Consider the following 24,769-nt stretch of genomic DNA (forward strand, 5'->3'; position numbering starts at 1 on the left):
GACTCTCCATGCTATGGGAAGCCTAGGAAAGAGCTTTTACATTTGGGCCTGTATTTTGGGGTAAGAGTATCTCCCTAAAAGGAAGGCTGTTAGTTGCACAGTGTAGCCTGCTATCCACACCTTTCTGGAAGGCCCCTGTACTACTATCTTTTAGTCAGTTTTCTCCTACAACATTGCTTTACACACACACTGTCATCCACAAAAATCTTGCCCAAAGAACCAAGAGAAATTCTATAACTGACTGTGAAATAAACTCTGAGTTTATGCCAACCTGTCCCCCTAAATACCAGGCTGTGAGAGAGGGCCTGTGGAAATACAAACCCCTTCAGAATGATGTAGTGGATTGAAGAAAATGCCATGGCTTCAAAATTCCAAACAGCTCCTGCAAAAATGGATATAAGGGTCCCACAATATAGAAAAAAACCTGCCTCCAGTGCTCTCCTTCACTTTGTGTTTGAAGAAGGCATCGAAGGCATCTTACTCTGAATGAATATCCCATTTAATTCCCCACATACCTGAATTATAAGTCAACTCAACCCCCTGCCACCATAGGTTACAGTCATTTCCTAAATTCCTCCGGGTTAGAAGAGATGATGGAATCAGCTTGTTAAAGATCAGAAGGGCCCAAGGGCAGGCACTTGTGATTTGTTTTTAAATGTTGCAGGGGAGAGACAAGGAGATATGGAGTGTGAGAAGGATTTTCTGAAGAAAGAAACTTTAGAGCAAAGCTGCATCTGGTGCTGTTAACAGCCCTTTCCATCTGGTTGCCAGCCTCACCGTGCATGGAGACAGGTTAATTCAGTCAGGAAAGCTGTTTCCCCCAAGATGTGACCTTATCTGATGAGAGGAGCAACCTTTGAATGAGAGATGTCTGCGCTTCTCTCTAGCGGACTTCACAGTAGTGCTGCCACCCTGACAGGCAGGGCTGCTCCTCCTGCCATGTTAGCAGCCCGATTCTGGAATTCCACTGATGGAGAGTTCAGATAAAAGGGCTGAAGTAAATGAGTGAGACCCAGTCATGGATCTGTGCTCAGATCTGTTTCCTCGTGGGGTGACTCGTAGGAGTCCCAGGTTCTCTCCAAATTCCAAGTGAGAAGCAGGCTGGATGTTTCCCAAACAGGGTCTGAGGTGTAATCCCTCCTGTGGGGCATATGTGGCCCTAGAGACAAGCTTCTGTGTGTTTCCAGTGGATGGTAGAAAAGTTGTTTGTTGGGCTTCCCACCTAGGGCAGCATCATACCACCTTAAGCCTCAGCATTCATTCACTTTTCATTCTACAAATCTTTATTGACTTTGGATGGAAACAGAGAGACCAATTAGGGTATTATTGCTGAAGTCTGGGCGAGAGATAATGAGTGCTGAACCAGGGCAATGGAGTGGGGATGAATTTTAGATTTAGGAGGCAAAATCAGCAAGATTCAATGATTGATTAGCTACTAGGAAGGAGAAATAAAGAATCTTAAAACACTGATGCAGTGGTGGTTTAGTAGTAGAATTTCCACCTTTTTTGTGGGAGGCATGGGTTTAATTCCTAGCTGATACACCTCATGTGCATTGGAAGCCTACCCGTCTGTCACTGGAGGCTTGTGTGTTGCTATGATGCTGAACAGGTTTCAGTAGAGTTTCTGGACTAAGATGGGTTAGTAAAGTAAGGTCTGGTGATCTGCTTCCAAAAATCAGCCAGTGATCACAGTGGTGCTATCTGCAACCAATCATGGGCATGGTTCAGGACTGGATGGCATTTTGTTCTATTGTACCTGTTCTGGTTACCTGGTGCTGCTCTGACAAGACTATACCACAATTGGGATGGCCTTAACAAACAGGAGTTTATTCTTACAATTTGAATGCTTTAAGTCCAAGTTCAAAGTACCAGGCTCTAGGGGCTGGGTGAAAGCCCCTCAACCTTGGGGTCCAACTCTGCCTCCTGCTCCCGGCCCACTGGAGCTAGAGGCATTTCTTCATTCAGACAGCTGTTGGCTGCTGAGGCTGAGAAGCCCCAAGGTTGACAAGTAAAAAAGGCACAGTCCCAATATTATCAATCCACATGGCAGGCCATTAACTTAAGTCTACTGTAAGTCCCAAGGTCGGCAGAGCATAGCAGGCTGCTGAGCAATGACAGGGCTACATGCAGGGTCCAAGTGTGCCAAAGGCTAGAGGCCATTCTCAAAGCTTCTCCTTATGTACAAGAAGCATACCATATACCCAAAGGCAGCTACTCAGCTGCTCATAGTAGATTCCACCATGGAGTTGATTACCAGTCTCATCATGGGGAACAACTACCACCAGCTGCCCAGCCACTCAACCAGGCCTAGCCAAGTTGACATACAAACATAACCATCACAGTACCCAAGGTCACAATGAGTTGGGGACCGACATGATGACAGCTAATAACAAGAAGACTCTAGCATAAGCATCTAACTAGATCTGGGTTCCACCAACTAAGATTAGGAATTCAGGAGCAAGAGCACTGTAAGGGATTATGAAGAGAGTTACCTGCCAAACACCCAGGTTAGTGTGCCAAACTCTATCCCGAGTCTCAGTACTCTCATGGATCTCTGCCTCTAGGCAGCTGATTCTTCCTTATATCCCATTTCTTCCTGAAATTCTGATGACTCTTGGTCAAGGTATCTCCCTACGGGCCTCATGCCTGGTGCATTCTCACTCCTGAGCTTTTGCTCATGTTTTCCTTTTCCTAGAATGCTCTCTACCTCTTCACCTTCCCAAAACCTTTTCTTCAATCAGCATTCTCTGCCCCCTGATATACATCAGAGAGTGATTCCTTGGTGTTTTTGAGTTCTGGAGTTTTCTTCTGTGATGTTATAGTTATGCAGTGACCTAGGCATGGGTGTCTCCGTAAAGAGTGATTGTTGATGTTTCTTTATTGCCTTCCTGCTTCCTATTCCTGCAGTGTAGACTCTATTAGAAGCAGTGATTGAATCCTTTTTAAGGGGAAGTAGAACAATAGCTGGCATAGAGCCTCCTGTCAGGAAGGACCTAAGTGGATGCAGAAGCACCTGATGAAAGCCTCTTTGGGCCTGGTGAAGCCTCAGACGTCAGGCATAGAAATCTCATTCCTGAGATTTACACACTGAGATACTTTCATTCACCTTGAAACAAAGGAGGTAGGGGCCCCAAGTGTACCCTTCAGCTTGTGGGACCAGACATTGGTAAGAAGGACTCCCACTGCCTTTGCTGCACACAAAGCCAAGCTTCTTAGGGAAGTTGGCCCAATTACTCTTCACTTCCTATGAATTCAGAAAGTTGAATGAAGAGCTCCACCATCTCAGAACCAGAAACCTGGGCTTTCCAGCAGTAAAGTTTCACAGAAACTGCCAAGAGTATGAAATTCACAAGGCCCTCAGTGAGACCTCTTGGCCAAATTAAATTTGACATTAGCAATAGCCCAAGGAAAGGCCAGCTTCAATGACCCTATGTCACTATATATTAGAGTAAGTAGAAAAGTAGTTCGTGATACACATACCCTTTATAGTACAGAAGCCAGGGGCTGTTCCTCTAGGGATCAGCAGAGTTCCTGGGAGCTGGACAGCACCTCCTGCATGTGACGCCTAGGTCAGCTATTTCGTATGTGAAGTCAAGATCTCCAGGGACAAGATCTGTTGAAGGAAAGGCCACAGAGCAAGAGCCTGCCACTAGAATGAAGTAATTGAATTGATCACCAGATATTAAATTGTTCTTAGGGCTTATACAGTAGTGAGCCCAGGAGGTTCTGCATAAAGGATTCAGGCAGGTGATTCAGACACATTCACACATTCATTTATGTATTTACCTATCCATCCATTCATTCATGCATTTATTAATCCAACAAATACTTGTGTGTGCTATGCTAACTCATGAGGTTATATAAAAGTTAAAAAGACGACTTACAAAAAGAGCATGGAGGGAGCATCGTCTGACCTCCTCTAACTTCACAAAGGGGAAAGAGAATTACCATCAGCATCAACAGCCCAAGGCTGATTCCCATGAGGTGAAGGTCAGACATGCTGCTGTCCTACAACCTTTCTACCAATTCAAACACCAACCCTCCCTCCCAAGAGCACTCTCTACTTTTCTACTGAGTTTGATAATTCATTGCATTGACTACACAGAACTCAAAGACAATAATCATGATTGAGTTTATTAGGGAAATAGCAGCTTACAAGTTAGGATCAGAAGCAAATCAGGACACAGTTCATTGATCAGGACAGCTTCTTCTCTACTGTGCCACAGGCATGCTTCTCTCTGGCCTTGGCCTCTCAGCCCTATGGCCCCTTGGCTTCTGCTCTGCTTAAGCAAAAAGCTCTTTTAGCTCTGCAAATAGGTGCCCAGAGAGGCACCCCACGCTTCCAGCAAGGTTTCTGCCTGAAGGCACTCAACTTTTTCACTCTGTAGGCTGGAAAGGCCACCACTTTGTCTTGTGCTGATCTCTGCTGCTAGGATCTGCTGCAGGGATCTACTGCCACCATTTCTCTGCTGCTGCTTCTCGTCATCTCTTGTCATCTCAGCAGTGTTAATTCTCTTTATACCCTGGGTTTAGGAAGTTCAGTGCAAGGTTGTTAGGTCCAAAGGATGCACTCTACTTCTGGCTCTTCTTTCTTGATGGTAGTGAAATACCCATTTCTGCCCCTGGGATGGCTCATTTAAGCCTAGCAAGATGGCAAAACTGACCAATCCCCATGTTAGAGTTCCATGCATCTTATTTGCATGGTCCCACACACACAAGGGTGCTGTGTATCTTAATTATATTACTGGCAAGATATCCAATTCCCTTGATGGGCCACAAGCTCCTCACATTTGCACAGTCCCACTGAGTCACCTTTTGGGAGCCACAAAGACCATAGCTGTTGTTGTTATTGTTAGGTGCCATTGAGTCAGCTCAGACTCACAGTGACCCTGTGTACAACAAAACAAAACACTGCCTGGTCCTGTGTCATCCTCACAGTCTTTACTATGAGTCCATCATTCATCTCTTGTGATAATCCATCTTGTTGAGGATCTTTTCCTTTCTCACTGACACAAATTTACCAAGCCTGTATCCTTCTGCAGGGACTAGTCCCTTCTAAGAACATGACCAAAGTATTTGAGATGAAGTCTGCCAATTCTCACTTCCAAGGAGCATTCCACTTGTACCTCTTCCAGTACAGATTTGTTCATTCTTCTGGCAGTATTTTCAATATTCTTCACCAACACCACAATTCAAAGGCATCAGCTTTTCTTTGGTCTTCCTTACTCATTGTCTAGCTTTCACACACATATGAGGTGATTGAAAATACCATGGCTTGTGTCAGGAGCACTTTAGTCTTCAAAGTGACATCTTTGCTCTTTAATACTTTTAAAAGGCCTTTTGCAGCAGATTTGCCCAGTGCAATACAATGCTTGCTTTCTTGACTGCTGCTTCCATGGATGTTGATTGTGGGTCCAAATAAAATGAAATCCCTGACAACTTCAATCTTTTCTCCATTTATTGTGATGTTCCTTATTGGTCCAGTTGTGAGGATTTTTGTTTTCTTTATGGTGAAGTGCAATCCATACTGAAGGCTGTAGTCTTTAATCTTCATCAGTAAATGCTTCAAGTCAGCTTAAATTTCAGCAAGCAAGGTTGTGTCCTCTGCATATCACAGATTGTTAATGAGTCTTCCTTCAATCCCATTGCCACATTCTTCTTTATATAGTCCAACTTCTCAGATTATTTGCTCAGCATACATATTAAATAAGTATGGTGAAAGGTGCACACCTTTCTTTATTTTAAACCATGCAGTATTCCCTTGTTTTATTCAAACAAGTATTTAAAGACTATGACTATAAGGGCCATATTAAGTAATTCACTGTACCGCACCACTTAACAATTCAATTTCCTGGGGAAGAAAGACATGTTTAAAAAGTTACAGTACCATTTTTTTTTTTTTTTTTAGGATCTGTCCATGTTTTTTTCTGCTGTGCCTTTCAATTTAACAGAACTTATTCTCATTGGGAATCACTGTCAGAAGTTATCGTAGCCTTAAAATAGCCCAACTACAGAAAACCATTGTCAATTTTTCCAAGACACCTCTAAAGAGTTAGAACATCCAGAGGTGCCAGTATCATTCCCCTACTAGTCATAGCCAGTGCACCTTTCTCAGAGAAATGAAGTAGGCCTCTGAGTTTAAGGAAAGTACTTGAATACCACTGGCAATCAGATTAAGCTATCAGTCATATATCAGCAAAGGGCTACATACACACTGAGTCATGGATGGTAACAGTGAACAGTGGGTTCTTCTCTGAATATGCTTATTTCTTCAAGGGCATTTAAGCAGCAGCCATATCATATACCTGGCTATGTTGGGAAGAAGGTTTTGCCTAAAGTGGTCTTATCCAGGTTGATCAGCAGCTACATGCCCATGACCCTGACCCAGGAGCCTGATTGATAGCCCTCATCTAAAGCCCAGCTTGCTTCACCTAAAGATCATAGTTTCTGATTTCAAGGCTTTGGGTAGAAACTTTCTTGCTAGGACTTCATAAATTCCTTCTTATACATACTGAAGGTATGCAAATGGGGAAGTAGAAATTATAACTGTCAATATCAATCACTTATGTGGATTATCAGGCAGCATACAGTAGGTTGTGCTGCAGTAACAAATGACCCCCAGATCTCATTGGCTTAACATAACACAGGTTTATTTATAATTCATACCACTTGTCTTTCTTGGATTGGGTGTGGCTGTGCTCCATGTTTCCTTCCCACCAGTGTCCAGGCTAATAATGTAGCCTCTGTCTAGAACATTTTTTGTTTCATAGTAGATGGAAAAGACACATGATGAATCCATACACTGGCTCTTAAATCATCTGCCTTGATGTGACAAGTGTCACCTCCACTCACATTTCATTGGTCAGAGCAAGTCACATGGTCAAGCCAGATATCAGTGGGGCAGGAAAACATGTGAATAGGATATATTCTAACATCCCTAAGTCTTAGTGGTTAGAAAGGTGTTTGTCATAATTGCTTCCTTGGTTTACCCTGATTCTCTACCACTGAACTGCTCCACCCACTGTAAGTAAAAGATTTTCTCCTGAGTCGCTGAAGGTGGGGCCCATTTCTGTCTGGTTTGTTTCTGCATTCTCATCACAGTGCCTAGCATTCAGTAGACATTATGTAAATATTTATTGGAATAATATGGAGTTGATTTTGCCACTGTGAAAATACAGAATGAAGCTCAATTCCTTCATTAAAATGTTTTCTCTTCTCTGAGACCCCCTATTTAGCCCATCCCTTGTGAGGTTCCATAGTAGATGATCAGGAAGCATCACCTGAGGGCTCCATGTCAATCACCACTGCTAAAGGCCCATCTTGAAGTGTCAAGGATATGTTGCCCTCACCAAAGCCATCCAAAGCAGAGAGAAAGCTCTTAAATTAAGAAGAGCAAGTAGTGCCCCCACCCCCAGGCTCCATTGGACTCTCATACCCCAAAATCTGCCCCATTCAGTCTGGCTTCTCCTGCTGTTTAAAGAGGTTTCCCCACCCTGGTAGGGTTCAGGGACCTTGAGTCAGACCTCAGACCTCATCTGTATTACCATCACCCCAATGCTCAAGCTGCAGCTGCTGTGCACTACAGCAGTGTAACTTCCCCCCTAAGGACCTTCACCCAGAATTCCAAAGGAGCCTCTTAAATACACCCTGCTGTATAGATGATGTGGCACCCTATTTGCAAGTGATGTGTCTTATTTATCCACTGCCTTCCCATGAGATCCCTTAGCGAGAGAAAAGGGAGAGCTTCAGAAGAAAGTAAATCTAAATTGTTTTTAACTATACCAGGAAATGAAATACAGCATGTTAAATTTATGAAAGTCTGCACCATCTGGTTAAATGCAGCTTGATGTTTTCTGTGAGTTAGAAGGAGGCTTGCTGCTGTACCTCACCATGGAAGACACAGGAAGTCGGCATTCAGTAGGCTTGCCAGGGCATCATGATATCTTCAGCAAGCCTTTATACAAGAGCAGCCACTTATTTAAGGAGGTGGGGTCCTGTCAGACTGGGCTGTGCTTGGCGGTCAGCTGGTTAACTTGCTGGACACTGTAATATGTGGTGAAAAGAACATTTGACTGGGATGCCTGGATTCTAGACCCAATTCAACCTCCAGGTACTGTGTGACCTTGGTCAAGTCATTTCCCCTGTCTGATCCTCACTTTCAATGTTTGTTAATGAGAAGATGACAAGAGCTCTCTCCAGGTTCAACCCCATGGGGTATACAGTATTGGAGCTGGATCATTATGATGGGGTCTATTCCCTAGATAGTTACGATCTTGGGCTCACTAAGCTTCCATTTTCTTATCTGTAAACTGAAATAATAACATTCACCTCACAGAAGAGTAACTAAGGAAAAGCTTGTGAAATACTTAACATGGGTCTGGCACAGATAGTAAGCCATAAATTAGTATTTATAATTGCCTGTCTCCCTCCCACTTCTCCCATGAGATGCTTCAAGCCATCTATCTACCCAATACCATGTGACCTCTTGTCCATGCTTCACAACTCTCATCAGTACTTTCCTGTTCTGGTCCTATGTCCCAGATCATTGTTTGGTATCCACTTTACTTAATTGATAAACTAAATTTTACTGGAAAAATGATAATAAAGTTTTATAACTATGAATAGAAAAGTTGTATAAATATGGAATAATGCTTACAAGGGCCTTGGACAAAATCTAAACAATTTTGCTTCTGCAATCTTCTGTTTATGTCTTCCATCCACCACTTCAAACTAGTACACATTCTACACCTCTCCCTCTATCCAAACCTGGTTTGGGGTAAAATTACAATAAACATTTTCACTAATCTAAAGTATTAATTAAGGATCTGGCACAAAGCCTAAGGAATTTGCCTGCTAACCAGAAGGTTGGCAGTTCAAACCCCCAGCCACTATGCAGAAGGAAAGCCGGGCAACCTACTTCTGTAAAGATTTACTGCCTCAGAAACCTGATGGGAGTTGCTATGAGTTGGAACTGACTCATTGGCAGTGCATTTATTTTTTTGTTTTGTTTTTTGGTGGCACAAAATTTAAACATTCAACTGCTAATCAAATGGTTGACAGTTGATGTTTCAAGTCCATCCAGCAGCTCTGTGAGAAAGACAATATGATCCAATATGACAATATGATCCAATAAAGATTACAGCCTAGAAAACTCTATGGGGCAGTTCTACACTGAGACCCAGGGTCACCATAGCAGAAACCAACTCAACAACACACAACAGCAAAGTATAAATTACAGTATGAACTTTTGCTCTTAATCTACAGAAAAATTTTTATCCAAAAGAAGAACTTTTGAATGGTAGAGTTACAAACCCTTTCAAACCTTCCTGGTTTCACTGTATGGAGGCCTGTCCATTCTGTATGGTGGCAGGGCTGGCCTTGGCAGCCTCCTGCCATACCTGTTGTACTGGACCCTGCAAGACTGCATTAGCCTCATTGGCTTGAGCTAGAAGTATGTAGCCCTGACTGCTCAGCCTGCATTTCTCTGACAATGCCAGATTCCAGGAACTGAAACACACTTTGTGTGCTCTAATCACCAGGCTGTCTTCACACTAGACAAATCCTTGTGTCCAATGCAACCTTACTTATGGGTCAATGAAGCTATTGCCAGGTCATCTTATTAAGGGGGTGTTAGGGACATAAATTTGCTCTGTAAACCTTGAATATCTCACATCCCTACAGTACACACAAATCTCTACCTACTAAGCACATGCAAGATTTATGTTTTATTTATGATTCAAATATCTGTGGAGGGTGATACGCTTTGTTGTTGTTGTTGTTATGTGCTGTCAAGTCGGACCCGACTCATAGCAACCCCTCCTTGGGTTTCCGAGGCAGTATCACTACGGAAGTAGATTGCCCCATCTTCCTTCTGAGGAGTGGCTGGTGGGTTTGAACCACCAGCCTTCTGGCTAGCAGTCAAGTGCCTTAGGCACTACGCTACCAGAGCACCCTTTAGATTTGGTTAGTAATTATAACATAAATATAAATTAGTTTACCAGATAAGTAAAATAGATACCAAACAACGACCTGTATTTATAATTGCCTTTGTCCATGCACATGGACAAGAGGTCACTTGGGCAGGGTTAGCTGGCATTGGGTAGATGGCTCAAAACATCTCATGAGGGCACTGAGAGGGAAGAAGGTAATTTTAAATAGTGAATGTCTAGTATAGGTCACACCACTAGTCTGTCAGTTTGTCTTACTGTAGTGGCTTGTGTGTTGCTATGAGACTGGAGGCTATGCCACTGGTATTTCAAAACCCAACAGGGTCACCCGTGGTGGACAGGTTTCAGTCAAAGACAGAATAGGAAGGATGGGTCATCCACTTTTGAACAAATTGGCCACTGAAAACCTTATGGAATAGCAGTGAAATGCAGTCTGATACATTACTAGAAAACGTTATGAATAGCTGTGAAACATGGTCTAATATAGTGCCGGAAGATGAACCCCTCAGGGTGGAAGGCACTCAAAATACTACTAGGTAAGATCTGCCTCCTCAAAATAGAGTCATCCTTAATAATGTGGATGGAGTAAAGCATTTGGCACTTTCATTTGCTGATGAGCCACAACTCAAAATGAGAAGACACAGCCACCAAGAACTATTAATAATCAGAACATGGAATGTATGAAGTATGAATCTAGGAAAATTGGAAGTTGTCAAAAATGAAATGGAATGCATAAAAATCGATATCCTAGGCATTAGTAAGCTGGAATGGACTGATATTTGCTATTTTGAATCAGGTAATCATATGGTCTACTTTGCCAGGAATGATAAATTTAAGAAGAATGCCACCACATTCTCCTCAAAAAGAATGTTTCAAGATCTATCCTGAAGTACAGTGCTGTCAATGATAGTATAATATCCATATGCCTAAAAGGAAGACTGATTAATATGACTGTTATTCAGATTTATGCACCAATCACTAAAGCCAAAGGTGAAGAAATTGAAGATTTCTACCAACATCTGCAGTCTGAAATAGAACAAACATGCAATCAAGATGCATTGATAATTACCGGTGATTATAATGTGAAAGCTGGAAACAAAGAAGCATCAACAGTTGCCAAAAAAAAAAAAAAAAAATGGCCTTGGTGAAAGAAATTTCTCCAGCAATCTCATAACAGAATTTTGTAAGACTAATGACTTATATTACAAATACCTTTTTTCAACAACATAAATAACGGCTATGCATGTGGACCTCGCCAGATGAAATACACAGGAATCAGATCGACTACATCTGTGGAAAGAGGCAAAGGAAAAGCTCAGTATCATCAGTCAAAACAAGGCCCAGAGCTGACTGTGGAACAGACCATCAATTGCTCATATGCAAGTTCAAATTGAAGCTGAAGAAAATTAAAACAAGTCCACCAAAGCCGAAATATGACCTTGATTATATCCTGAATTTAGAAACCACCTGAAGAATAGATTTGATGCATGGAACACAAATGACCAAAAGACCAGGTGAGTTGTGGGGTGACTTCAGTAACATCATATATGAAGAAAGCAAATGGTCATTAACAAGACAGGAGAGGGAAAAGGACAAAAATGGATGTCACAAGAGACTCTGAAAGTTGCTCTTGGATGTAGAGTAGCTAAAGTAAATGAAAGAAAAGAGCTAAACGTATTTCAAAGCCTGGCTTGAGAGGACAAAGTAAAGTATTATAATGAAATGTGCAAAGACCTAGAGTTAGAAAACCAAAAGGAAAGAACATGTTAAACATTTCTCAAGTTGAAAGAGCTGAAGAAAAAATTCAAACCTTGATTTGCAGTATTGAAATATTCTATAGGGAAAATATTGAGTGATGCAGGAAGCATTAAAAGAAGATGGAAAGAAGATACAGACTCACTGTGCCACAAAGAACTGGTCGATGTTCAACTCTTTCAAGAGGTAGCATCAAGAACCAAATGGTATTGGAGGAATAAGTCCAAGCTATACAGAAGTCATTGGCAAAAAACAAGGCTACAAGAATTGATGGAATACCCATTGAAATGACTCAACAAATGGATGCAGTGCTGGAAGCACTTACTTGTTTATACCAAAAAATCTGGAAGATAGCTACCTGGCCAACTGACTGCAAGAGATTGTTATTTGTGTCTATTCCATAGAAAGAGGATCCAACAAAGTGTGGAAATTATCAAACAATATCATTAATATCACACACAAGTAAAATTTTGCGGAAGATAATTAAAAAATGGTTGCAACAGTGTATTGACAGGGAACTTCCAGAAATTCAGCCTGGATTCAGAAGAGAACATGGAATGAGGTATATCATTGCTGATGTCAGATAGACCTTAGCTAAAAGCAAAGTATACCAGACAGATGTTTACCTGTGTTTTATTGATTATGCAGAGGCATTTGACTATACAGATCATAACAAATTATAGATGGCATTGCAAAGAATGGGAATTTCAGAACATTGAATTGTGCTTATGAGGAACCTGTATACCGACCAAAAGGCTGTCACTTGAACATAACAAGGGGATATTGTATGGTTTAAAATCAGGAAAGTGGTATGTCAGGATTGTACCCTTTTGCTATACTTATTCAATCTGTATGCTGAGCAAATAATCTGAGAAGCTGCACTATATGAAGAAGAATGTGGCATTAGGATTGCAGGGAAGACTCATTAACAACCTGTGATATGCAGAGGACACAACCTTGCTTGCTGAAAGTGAAGCTGACTTGAAGCACTTACTGATGAAGATCAAAGACTACAGACTTTAGTAGGGATTACACCTCACCATAAAGAAAACATAAACACTCACAACTGGACCAATAAGCAACATCATGATAAATGGAGAAATAATGAAGTTGTCAGGGATTTCATTTTACTTGGGTCCACAGTCAACAACTGTGGAAGCAGCAGTCAAGAAATCAGATGTCATATTATTGCATTGGGCAAATCTGTTACGAAAGACCTCTTAAAAGTGCTGAAAAGCAAAGATGTCACTTTGAAGACAAAGGTGCTCCTGACCCAAGCCTTGGTATTTTCAGTCACCTCATATGCATGTGAAAGCTAGTCAATGAGTAAGGAAGACCAAAGAAGAGTTGATGCTTTTGAATTGTGGTGTTGGTGAAGAGTACTGAAAACACCATGGATTGACAGAAGAATGAACAAATCTGTCCTGGAAGAAGTGCAGCCAGAATGCTCCTTGGAAGTGAGAATAGCCAGACTTTGTCTCATCTACTTTGGTCACGTTGTCAGAAGTTACTACTCTCTGGAGAAGGATGTCATCCTTGTTAATGTGGAGGGTCAGTAAAAAAGTGAGGACCCTCAACAAGATGGATTGACACAGTGGCTGCAGTGATAGGCCCAATTGTAGCAACGATTGTGAGGATGGCACAGGACCAGGAGAGTTTTGTTCTGTTGTAAATAGGGTTGCTATGAATTGGAACCAACTTGACAACACCTAACACAACAACAATACATGTCAGGCATGTTGTCGTTGTTGTTGTTGTTATGTGCCGTCGAGTCAAACCTGACTCATAGTGACCCCTCCTTGGGTTTCCGAGGCAGTATCACTACGGAAGTAGGATTGCCCAAACTTCCTTCCAAGGAGTGGCTAGTGGGTTTGAACCACCAGCCATTTGGTTAGCAGGCAAGTGTCTTAGCCACTATGCTACCAGAGCTCCCATGTCAGGCATAGTACCATGCAAAAATTCTAAGAAATACCCATGCAAATAATACAGTCACCTCTGCCCACGCTTCCCTTTGATTAGCACGGGCTACAGCATGAGTATGAATTGGGAGACCTGAGTGTCCCACCTTTTCAGACCCTATGGTTCTGGAGGCTGCTCCCAGGGTGAGCCTCTCACAGTGCTAAGTAAGCATCTGAACTCTAAAGAAACATTTTTTACATAACATAGCCTTGAATAGCAAGCCAATGAGTGCTTACCCTAGACCCAGTGATCTGTCTCAAGGTTGGAGGGACACCTGTCTGGGTTGAACTTTTTCTCTTTTTTAATTTTAACTTTTTATTGTGATGTGGGTGAAAGTTTACAGAGCGAATTGGTTTTCCATCCAACAATTAATATAAATTTTGTTTTGTGACATTTATGGCAATCCCCAAAATGTAATGGCACTCTTCCCACTTCCTCCTTGTGTTTACCATTTCCATTCATCCTGGTTCCTATCCCTTCTTGCCTTCTGAGCTTTATCCCTTGGCAAATGCTACCATTCAGATCTTGTATGGATGGTTGTGCTAAGGTTATTGTTCACCTTATAGGTCTTCTATTATTTGGCTGGAAGTTGAACCAGGGGAGTGAATTCGGTTCCAGACTTGAAGGATGACTAAGAGCCATATTCTCAGGGGTTCCGCCAGTCTCTATCAAAGCAGTAACCCTGACTCTGTTTTGTTATTCTGAGTTTTGTTCCACATTTTGGCCCCACTTTATCTACGATTTAGGGAACACCAGCAACGACAAAAGCCACAGGATCCAGGTAAGGACTGGGAGACAGGACCCACCCACCAGGCAGGAAAGAGAGGGAATGTCAGGGACAACAAAGCAGCAGGATCCAGGTAGGAATCAGGTAAGGGAAGGGCAGAGAGGTTTCAAACAGCAAAGTGAGATGAACTTGTCGGTCAGTTTGTCATACTGTGGTGGATTGTGCGATGTTGTGAGGCTTGAGGCTGTGTCACTGGTGTTTCAAATGCCAGCAGGTTTCAATGCAGCTTACAGACTGAGAGACACTAGGAAGAAGGAAGAGGCCTTCTACTTCTCAAAGAATTGGCCAGGGAAACCTTATGAATAGCAGAGAAACACTGATACATTACTGGGCAACTTCATGAATAGCCTGGAAACACTGTCTGATACAGTGCAAGAAGCCAAGCCCCTTAGGTCGGAAGGCACTCAAAATATGACTAGAAAAGAGCTGCCTCATTGGAGAAGAACCAACTTTAATGACACGGATAAAGTAAAGCTTTCAGGACCTCCATTTGCTGACCTGGCATGACTCAAATTGAGAAATAACTGTAAACATCTATTAATAATTGGAACATGGAATGTATGGAGTATGAATCTAGGAAAATTGGAAGTTGTCAAAAATGAAAAAAAAAGGGACCAGATTTGCTAGTCTGATAGAGCCTGGTGGAACCACTGAAACTGTGGTCCCTAGCTGCCCTTCAGGTCTGGAATTCAACCTCACCTGTGGCTTCCAGCCAAACAAAAGACAAGCATATGAGTTGAACATGTACCTGAGGTAGATACACTCCTTGGAGAGAACAATCGTAGGAGGAAGAGGGGATGTTTATGCACAGGGAGACAGTCCAGTGGGCAGGAGTGCATGGAGGGATGGACACAGGGAAGAGGTAACTATCGGGAGGAAGTGGGAGGGGAGCTGTTGCATTGTAGTAAATTGTAGTCAATGTCATGAGACAGTGTGTGTGAACTGCTGCATGGAAAGTGAATTTGCTCTGTGAACTTTCACCCAAATCACAATAAAAATAAATGAAATGGAATGCATAAAGATTGATATCCTAGGCATTAGTGAGCTGAAATGGACTGGTTTTAGAATTTAGAATCAGACAACTATATGATTTACTATGCTGGAAATGAAAATTTGAAGAGGAATGGCATGGCATTCATCCTTGCAAAGGATATTTCAAGCTTTATCCTGAAGTACAATTCTGTCAGGGATAGGATAATATCCATATGTCTACAAGGAAGACCAGTTAATATTAAAATTATTCAAATTTGCCCATCAACCACCAAAGCCAAAGATGAGGCAATTGAAAATGTTTATCAACTTCTGCAGTCTGAAATTGACCACACATGCATTCAAGATGTGTTAATTATTACTGGTGACTGGAATGCAAAAGTTGGAAACAAAGAAGAATCACTGGTAGTTGGAAAATTTGGCCTTGGTGACAGAAATAACACTGGAGATCACATGATAGAATTTTGCAAGACCAACGACTTACTCATTGCAAATGCCTTTTTTCAACAACACAAATGGGGGCTGAACACGTGGACTTCACCAGATGGAGTACACAGGAATCAGATTGACTACATCTGTGGCAAGAGGAGATGGAAAAGCTCAATATCTTTAGCCAAAACAAGGCCATGAGTTAGACCATCCACTGCTTATATGCAAGTTCAACTTGAAGTTGAAGACAATTAAAACAAGTCCACAAGAGCCAAAATATGATCTCGAATATATACCTCCTGAATTTAGAGACCATCTAAAGAAGAGATTTGATGCATTGAACAACAATGACTGAAAACCAGAAGAATTCTGGGATGACATCAAGAACATCATCCATGAAGAAAGCAAGAGATCATTAAAAAGACAAAAAAAGAAAGAAAAGACAAAAATGGATGTCAGAAGAGACTTTGAAACTTGCCCTTGAATGGAGAGTAGCTAAAGCAAATGGAAGAAATGACAAGATAAAAGAACTGAACAAAAGATTTCAAAGAGCAGCTTGAGCAGACAAAGCCAATTACTGTAATTAAATGTGAAAAGACCTGGAGTTAGAAAACCAAAAGGGAAAAACATGCTCAGCATTTCTCAAGCTGAAATGACTGAAGAAAAAATATAAGCTTTCAGTTGCAATATTGAATGATTCTATGGGCAAAATATTGAATGATGTAGGAAGCATCAAAAGAAGATGGAAGGAATACATAGAGTCACTGTACCAAAAAGATCTGGTCAATCTTCATCCATTTGAGGAGATGGCATATGTTCAAGAACCAGTGGTATTGAAGGAAGAACTCTAAGCTGCACTAAAGGAACTGGTGAAGAACAAGGCTCCAGGAATTGATGGAATACCCAATGAGATGTTTCACCAAATGGATGCCCTCACTCAGCTATTCTAAGAGATTTGGAAGACAGCTACCTGGCCAACTGACTGGATGAGATCCATATTTCTACCCATTCCAAAGAAAGGTGACCCTACAGAATAGGGAAATTATCAAACAATATCATTAATATCGAATGCAAGTAAAATCTTGCTGAAGATAGTTCAAAAACGGTTACAGCAGTATATTGACAGAGAACTTCCAGAAATGCAAGCTGGATTCAGAAGAGCATGTGGAATGAGGGATATGATTGCTGATGTCAGATGGGTCTTGGCTCAAAGCAAAGAATACCAGAAAGATGTCTGTGTTTTATTGACTATGCAAAGGCATTTGATTGTGTGGATCATAACAAATTGGGAAGAATGGAAATGGAAATTCTTTAACACTTAATTGTACTCATGAGGAACCTATACATAGACCAGGAGGCTTTCATTTGAAGAACAAAGGGATAGTGCATGGTTTAAAATCAAAAAGAGAGCACATCAGGGTTGTATCTTTTCACCATACTTTATCAATCTGTGTACTGAACAAATAATCTGAGAAGCTGGACTATATGAACAAGAATGTGGCATCAGGATTGGAGGAAGAATCATTAACAACCTGCAATATGCTAACGACACAACTTTTCTTGCTGAAAGTGAGGATGACTTGAAGCACTTACTGATGGAGGTTGAAGAATACCCACACTATGGATTACACCTCAGTATAAAGAAAACAAAAATCCTTACAACTGGACCAATAAGCAGTATCACGATAAATGGAGAAAATATTGAAATTGTCAGAGACTTCACATTGCTTGGTTCTACAATCAACACCAATGGAAGCAGAAGTCAGGACATCATATGCCATATAGCACTGGCAAATTGGCTGCAAAGGACTTCTTTCAAGTGCTGATGAGCAAAGATGTCTCCTTGAGGACAAAGGTGTGCCTGACACATGCCATGGTATTTTCAATCACCTCACATGCCTGTGAGAGCTAGACAGTGAATAAGGAAGATGGAAGAAAAGTTGACGCTTTTGAGTTGTGGTGTTGGCGGAAAATGCTGAAAGTACCATGCTAAAAGAACTAACAAATCTGTCCTGGAGAAAGTGCCGCCGGAATGCTCCTTGGAAGCAAGAATGGCCAGACTTCATCTCACTTACTTTGGTCATGTTGTCAGAAGGGACCATTCCCTGGAGAAGGATGTCATGCTTGATAAGGTGGAGGGTCGACAAAAGAGAGGAAGGCCCTCAACAAGGTGGATTGGCACAGTGGCTGCAGTGATGGGCTCAAGTATAGCAAGGATTGTGGAACTGGCACGGGACTGGGCAATGTTTCATTCTGCTGTGCATAGGGTTGCTATGAGTTGGAAACAACTCGACGGCACCTTACAACAATAATTACAACATCTACAACTTCCTATTATGATCCCTTTCAGAGTAGTCAGCAGCTAGCTGACTAGCTGGGTACCGTATAGTTCTGGCCTCAGGACTGTGGGGGCTGAGGTTCACATGGTCTGTTAATTCTTTGGACTAATTGTTTCCATGTATCATTGATTTTCTTCACTCTTCTTTGCTCTGGAGAGACCGATAGTTGTACCTTAGATGGCCACCCACAAGCTTTTAAGACCCCAGTCACTACTCACCAAAGTAGGATGTAGAACATTCTCTTTGTGGACTATGTTATAACAACTGACCTTGATGTCCCCTGAGCCCACAGGCTCAGGGATTCATTTCCTTGAGGTGTTCAGTTATGGCTAAGAAGTTTTCATAGCTTTGCCCTTGTATGCTTTACCGTATTTATGAATATATTTGCAGCACATATAAATACATATGTAGAAATATCTGCTGTCAAATATATATATTCATGACTATAGTCCCATTCATCTTCCCATACTTGTTCAGCTTGAGTGTCTGTGTATCCACTCTTAGATTTTTGTTATTACTGTTGTTGCAGGATTGTTATGTAACAGTACCTTTATTGCCTTTAATTCTTGTGCTTCTCCCAGTGTATTCCTTTGCCTTGATCATTTTGTGTTGATCCCCCTTATTGAATATTACCTTTCCCTTCACCCAAGTTAATATGTTATCTACTCTCTAGTTAGTGATTTACCCCCTTCCCCTCCTACTCCTGGTAACCTTGAACAATTGTTTCTTTCTGTATGTAAACATTTTCTTAACTTTTTATAGTAGTGGTCTCACAGTATTTGTCATTTTGTGATTGACTAATTTCAATCAGTATAACATGTCCTCCGGGTTCATCCATTTTATGTGATGTTTCTGAGATTGATTATTATTATTTAATGTTGAGAACAATCCTCTGTGTATATGCATCATAGTTTATCTAGTCATCTCTTGATGGGCATGTCAGTCATTTCAATCTCTTATCTATTGTAAATAGTGCTGCAGTGAACATGGGTGTACATATATCTATATCTATTTGCTCTTATTTCTGTAGGATATATATCTCTATTAGTAAAATTGCTAGATCATATGGAATTTCTATTTCTTTTTGAGGAAATGTCATGCTGCTTTTTACTTTGTTGTACCATTTTACAGTCCCACCAGAAGTGCATGAGGATTCCAATCTCTCCATACCCTCCACAGCATTTGTTGTTTTCTTTTTTAACTTTGCTATTAATGAATAGGTGAGATGATGTCTTGTTGTTATTTTGATTTGCATCTCTCTAGCGGAGCCTGGTGGCATAGTGCAATCTGTCCTGGAGAAATAATGTGGTTCTTCACCTTTGTTTTATTTATGTGATGGGTTATGCTGATTGTTTTTCTAATGTTGAACCATCCTTGCATACCTGATATGAACCCCACTTGATCTGGATGTATTATTTTTTGATATGTTGTTGAATTCTATTGGCTTGGATTTTGTTGAGAATTTTTATGTTTATGCCCATGAAGATCTATAATTTTCATTTTTAGTGATGCCTTTGCTTGATTTTTATATCAGTGTTAAGCTTGCTTCATAGAATGAGTTTGGAAGTATCCTATCCTTTTCTATGTTTTGGAATAGTTTGAGCAGAACTGCTACCAGCTCTTCTCTGAATGTTTGGTAGAATTTGTCAGTGAAGTCATCTGCACCAGGACCTTTTTTTCTTTTTTTTTTTTTTTTTGATTGGGAGGGTCTTTTTTTTTTAATGATTTGGACAGTTTCTTCTTTTGTGATGAATCTGTTCAAATTTTCTACTTCTTTTGTGTTAGTTTGAGTAAGTAATGTATATAAATTTATCCATTTCTTCTTGGTTTTCAAATTTGTTGGAGTTCTTCATATTATTCTGTTTTATCTTTTTTATTTGTTTGTTCTGTTGTGATGTTACCTATTTAATTCTTACCTGTGTTAATTGCATCTTTTCTTTCTTTTCCTTTGTTAAATTTGTCAGTGGTTTGTTAATTTTATTAATCCTTTCAAAGAACCAACTTCTAGTTTTGTTGATTCTTCTTTTTATTTCATTTTTCTTCTATTACCCAGTAGTTTTTAAGCAGGGTGTTACTCAGTTTCATTTATTTTATTTTTTCCCCTTAGTCTTCCTATTGTTGGTTTCTAATTTTATTGCACTGTGATCTGAGAATAAGCTTTGTAATATTTTAATGTTTTTAAATGTATTGTGGCTTGCTTTGTGGCCTAAAATATGATCTAGTCTAGAGAATGTTCTATGTGTGCTGGAAAATAATAGATGTTGTTGGATGGCATGTTCTGTATACGTCTATGAGGTCTAGTTGGTTCAATGTATTGTTTAGATCTTCTGTATCTTTGTTGAGTTTCTTTCTAGTTGTTCTGTCCATTGAAAGTGGTGTATTACATTCTCCTACTATTGTTATGAAGTTGTCTGTTTCTCTTTCCAATTTTTTTTAAAGTTTGACCTATGTATTTTGGGGTTCTATCATTAGATGCATAGATGTTTATTATTGTTATGTCTTCTTGTTCAGTTGACTCTTTAACCATTATATAATGTCCTTCCTTGTTTCTTTTGCTAGATGTTGCCTTAAAGTCTATTTTATCAGAAATTAATATTGCCACTCTTGCTCTTTTTTGGTTGCCATTTCCTTGCTACATATTTTTTCAACCTTTGATTTTTAGCTTATTTTTGTCTTTGTGTCTAACATCTGTCTCTTGTAGATAGTGTATCCATGGGTCATGTTTTCTTTTCCATTCTTCTACTCTCTTTCTCTTGACTGGTGCATTTAATAGGTTTACATTTAGTGTAATTTACTGTTGTCATTTTGTTGTGTTTTTTGTTTGCTTGTTTGTGTGGTTCTGATGGTTTCTTTGTTTCATATATTTTACTGTGCCAAGTTCATTTTATTTACAGTTTTCCTTGTCATTTCCTTCATTGAATTTGTTTTATTGTTTACTAAATCTTTATGATTTTCTTTTTTATTTTACTGAGGTTTATTAATTTTCTTTGATGTTACCCTGTAATTTTTTATTATCTTCCTGTTATTGTCCCAAGTTTATAGCATTCCATTCTATTTTGTTATCATATTGACTTCCTCTCATTTGGAAGTTCTGGAAATACACCATTTTTTCTCTCTTTCTGTTTTGTAGTTGTCATCATTTACAAATTCACATCTCTGATTTTCTATTTTCAGCTTTTTTGTTTTACTTTATTTTTAATTCTTCTATATGTAGGTTAGCTTCTGGGTGCTATTGTTATGTGTCTTAATCTCCAGTTATTGTCTGCCATTGTTGGTTCTCTGTTCAAAGGAATCTTTTTAGCATTTCTTGGAAAGTTGGTCTGTGTAGCAGATTATCTTGTGTGTCAACTTGCTATGATTTTGAGTAGCTGGGCAGCTGAATGAAGTTATTCCCCATGATGAGGTTATAATCACCTCCATGGTGGAATCTGCTGTGAGCAGCTAAGTCCTTCCTTGGGATATGGCCTGCTTCTGGTATATAAAGAGAAGCTTTGAAGAAAGTCTCTATTTTTTGACACATTTGAATCCTGCATTTGGACGACTTTTCATCTCCAGTTCCTGGACTTAAACCAGTGGCCTGCCTATGTTGCCTGCCAATTTTGGAATTGTTCCTGGACATGAACTAGTGGTCTACTATGTTGCCTGTTGATCTTGGGATTGTGCCATTCTACTTGCCAACTCTGGGTTCATCAGCCTAAGCAGCCAGCAGCTACATGAGTTATGAGAAATTTCTAGCTCCAGTGGGCCTGAAAAAAGAGGCAGAGCTGAAGCCAAGGTCAAAGGGCCTTTACCCAGCCCCTGAAGCCAGGACTCTGAATTCAGACTTCTAGCCTCCTAAATGGAATGAGAATAAATTCCTGTTTGTTAAAGCCTGTTTGTTAAAGTTAAAGAATTTTCTGCTATGGCAGCACTAAAGAATCAAGACAGTCTTTTTTTTTTTTTTTTTACAAATTCCCTTGATTACTGTCTTCCTGGAAATTCCCTATTCTCACCATCATGTTTGAAGGGCAGTTTTTCTGGATATATGATTCTAGGTTGGCAATATTTTTTCAGGATTTTATATATGCCATCCTATTGCCTTGTGCCTGCATGGTTTCTGCCAAAAAATTAGAGCTTAGTCTTACTGGTTCTTCCTTGAAGGTCACTTTTCAATTTTCCCAAGTTGCTTTCAGGATTCTTTCTTTGCCTTTGATTTTTGATAGTTTGATTATGATGTGTCTTGGTGATTTTCTTTTGGGTCTATCCTATTTAGGGTTCATTAAGCTTCTTGAGTGCATATCTTCTGATCTTTCATGACATTAGGTAATTATTTTTTTTATTGTGATTTGGGTGAAAATTTACAGAGCAGATTCACTTTCCATACAGCAGTTCACATACACTTTGTCTCATGACATTAACCACAATTCAACACAATGTAATAGCTCCCCTCCCATTTCCTCCTGACAGTCACTTCTTCCCTGTGTCCATCCCTCCATGCACCCTTGTCCACTGTCTCCCTGTGCATAAACAGCCCTTCTTTCTCCCATATTTTTCTCCCCAAGGAGTGTATCTACCTCAGGTAAATGTTCAACTCCTGTTCTGGTAGAAGACAGACCCATCGTTGCATCTAGATGGCTGCTTGCAAGTTTTTAAGATCCCAGTCGCTACTTTGCAAAGTAGGAGGTAGAACAATATTTTGTATAGTATGTTATGACAATTGAGCTTGATGTCCCCTGCGACTATAGGCCCAAGCCCAGAGATTCAACTACTTGGTCCCTCTGGGTAGCTGTAACCAAGAAGTGACTACAACCTTGTCCCTCATCAGCTCTACTATACACCTGGGAATTCAGATCATACAAATACACTTATAGGACCACTGTCTGCCAACTCTATACATGGTCTTGGGTATGCTCCCTGTTTCATAGACAGACATACTAGTTTAGCCTGTCCACCCATCTATCCACCCATATACCCATGTTTGCCTTCACTGACAACACAGTACTGTATGTACAAAAGGGTTCATCTTAGTTGTCTGTACCTCCCATGTACCTCTCTATGTCGTCGTCTTCCTCAATGCCACCATGTTGATCACTCACATTTGGTACATTGCCCTTCTCTTCACCCAAATCAATACTTGTCTCTACCTATCTAACAGCATCCCCTCCCCTCCCCTCCCACCCCTGGTAACCAACAAAGAAAATTTCTTTCCATAGATAAACCTTTCCTTGACTTTTACAATAATGGACTAATGCAATATTTGTCCTTCTGTGATTGACTTATCTCACTCAGCATAATGTCCTCCAAGTTCATCCACATTACGCAGTGTTTTGCAGATTCTAGGTTATTCTTTAAGGTTGCATAGTATTCCATTGTGTGTATGTACCAAAGTTTGGTTATCCATTCCTCAGTTGATGGACACCTAGGTTATTTCCATCTTTTTTAAATAGTGCTGTGATGCAGATGGATGTACATATGTCTGTTCTTGTCATGGCTCTCACTTCTTTAGGATATATACCTAGTAATGGAATGGCTGGGTCAAATGGTATTTCTAATTTCAATTTTTTAAGGAATCACCATACTGCTTTCCACAGTGGTTGTACCATTTTACAGTCACACCAGCAGTGTATGAGAGTTCCAATCTCTCCACATCCTCACCAGCATTTGTTCCTTTCTGTCTTGTTGAACATTGCCATTAGTGCTGGGGCAACATGGTATCTCATTGTTGTCTTGATTTGTATCTCTCTAATGGCTAATGGGGAGCTCTGGTAGCATAGTGCCTAAGGCACTTGACTGCTAACCAGAAGGCTGGCGGTTCAAACCCACCAGCCACTCCTCAGAAGGAAGGCTGGACAATCTACTTCCGTAGTGAAACAGCCTCAGAAACCCAAGGAGGGGTCGCTATGAGTCGGGTTTGACTCGATGGCACATAACAACAACAACAACAACAACAACAGTGATGGCTAATGATCATGAGCATTTCTTCATATGTTGTCAGCCACGTGAATATCCTCCTTCGTGAAGTGTCTATTCATGTCTTCTGCCCATTTTTTAATTGGTTTATTGTCTTTATGTTATTGAGGTGTTGGAGTTTTCTATAAATTATAGAGATAAGTTCCTTGTCAGATATGTCATTGCTAAATATGTTTTCCTAATCTTAGGTTCTCTTTTGATTCTTTTGGAGAAGTCTTTGGAAGCACATAAAAATTTGATTTTTAGAAGGTCACATTCATCTAGTTTCTCTTCTGCTCTTTGTGCATTTTGGGTTATGCTTGATAATCTATTCATGCTATATATTAGGGCCCCTAAAATTTGCCCCTGGTTTTTCCTTGAGGAACTCTATAGTTTTAGGTTTCACATTTAAGTCTTTGACCCATCTGGAGATCGTTTTTGTGTATGGTGTGAGGTACAGATCTTGTTCTATTTTTCTGCAAATGGATATAGTTTTTCCAGCACTATTTATTAACAAACATTCTTTTCCCCATTTAATGGATTTAGACCCTTTGTCAAAGATCAGCTGAACATAGGTCGATGGATCTATTTCTGGGTTGTCAATTCTATTCCATTGGTCTATGTGTCTGTCATTG

At 40.4% G+C, this 24,769-nt stretch overlaps 1 protein-coding gene across 1 annotated transcript in view; it reads left to right on the top strand.

The window, feature by feature from the left end:
* Window positions 1-24,769, top strand: part of CLSTN2 (calsyntenin 2) — a 746,211-nt gene that overhangs the window by 566,907 nt on the left and 154,535 nt on the right. The window lies entirely within an intron of this gene.

This window comes from Orycteropus afer, unplaced genomic scaffold (genome assembly GCF_000298275.1).
Source record: "Orycteropus afer afer isolate SDZICR_OR568_19922 unplaced genomic scaffold, OryAfe1.0 scaffold00188, whole genome shotgun sequence".
Taxonomy (NCBI): domain Eukaryota; kingdom Metazoa; phylum Chordata; class Mammalia; order Tubulidentata; family Orycteropodidae; genus Orycteropus; species Orycteropus afer.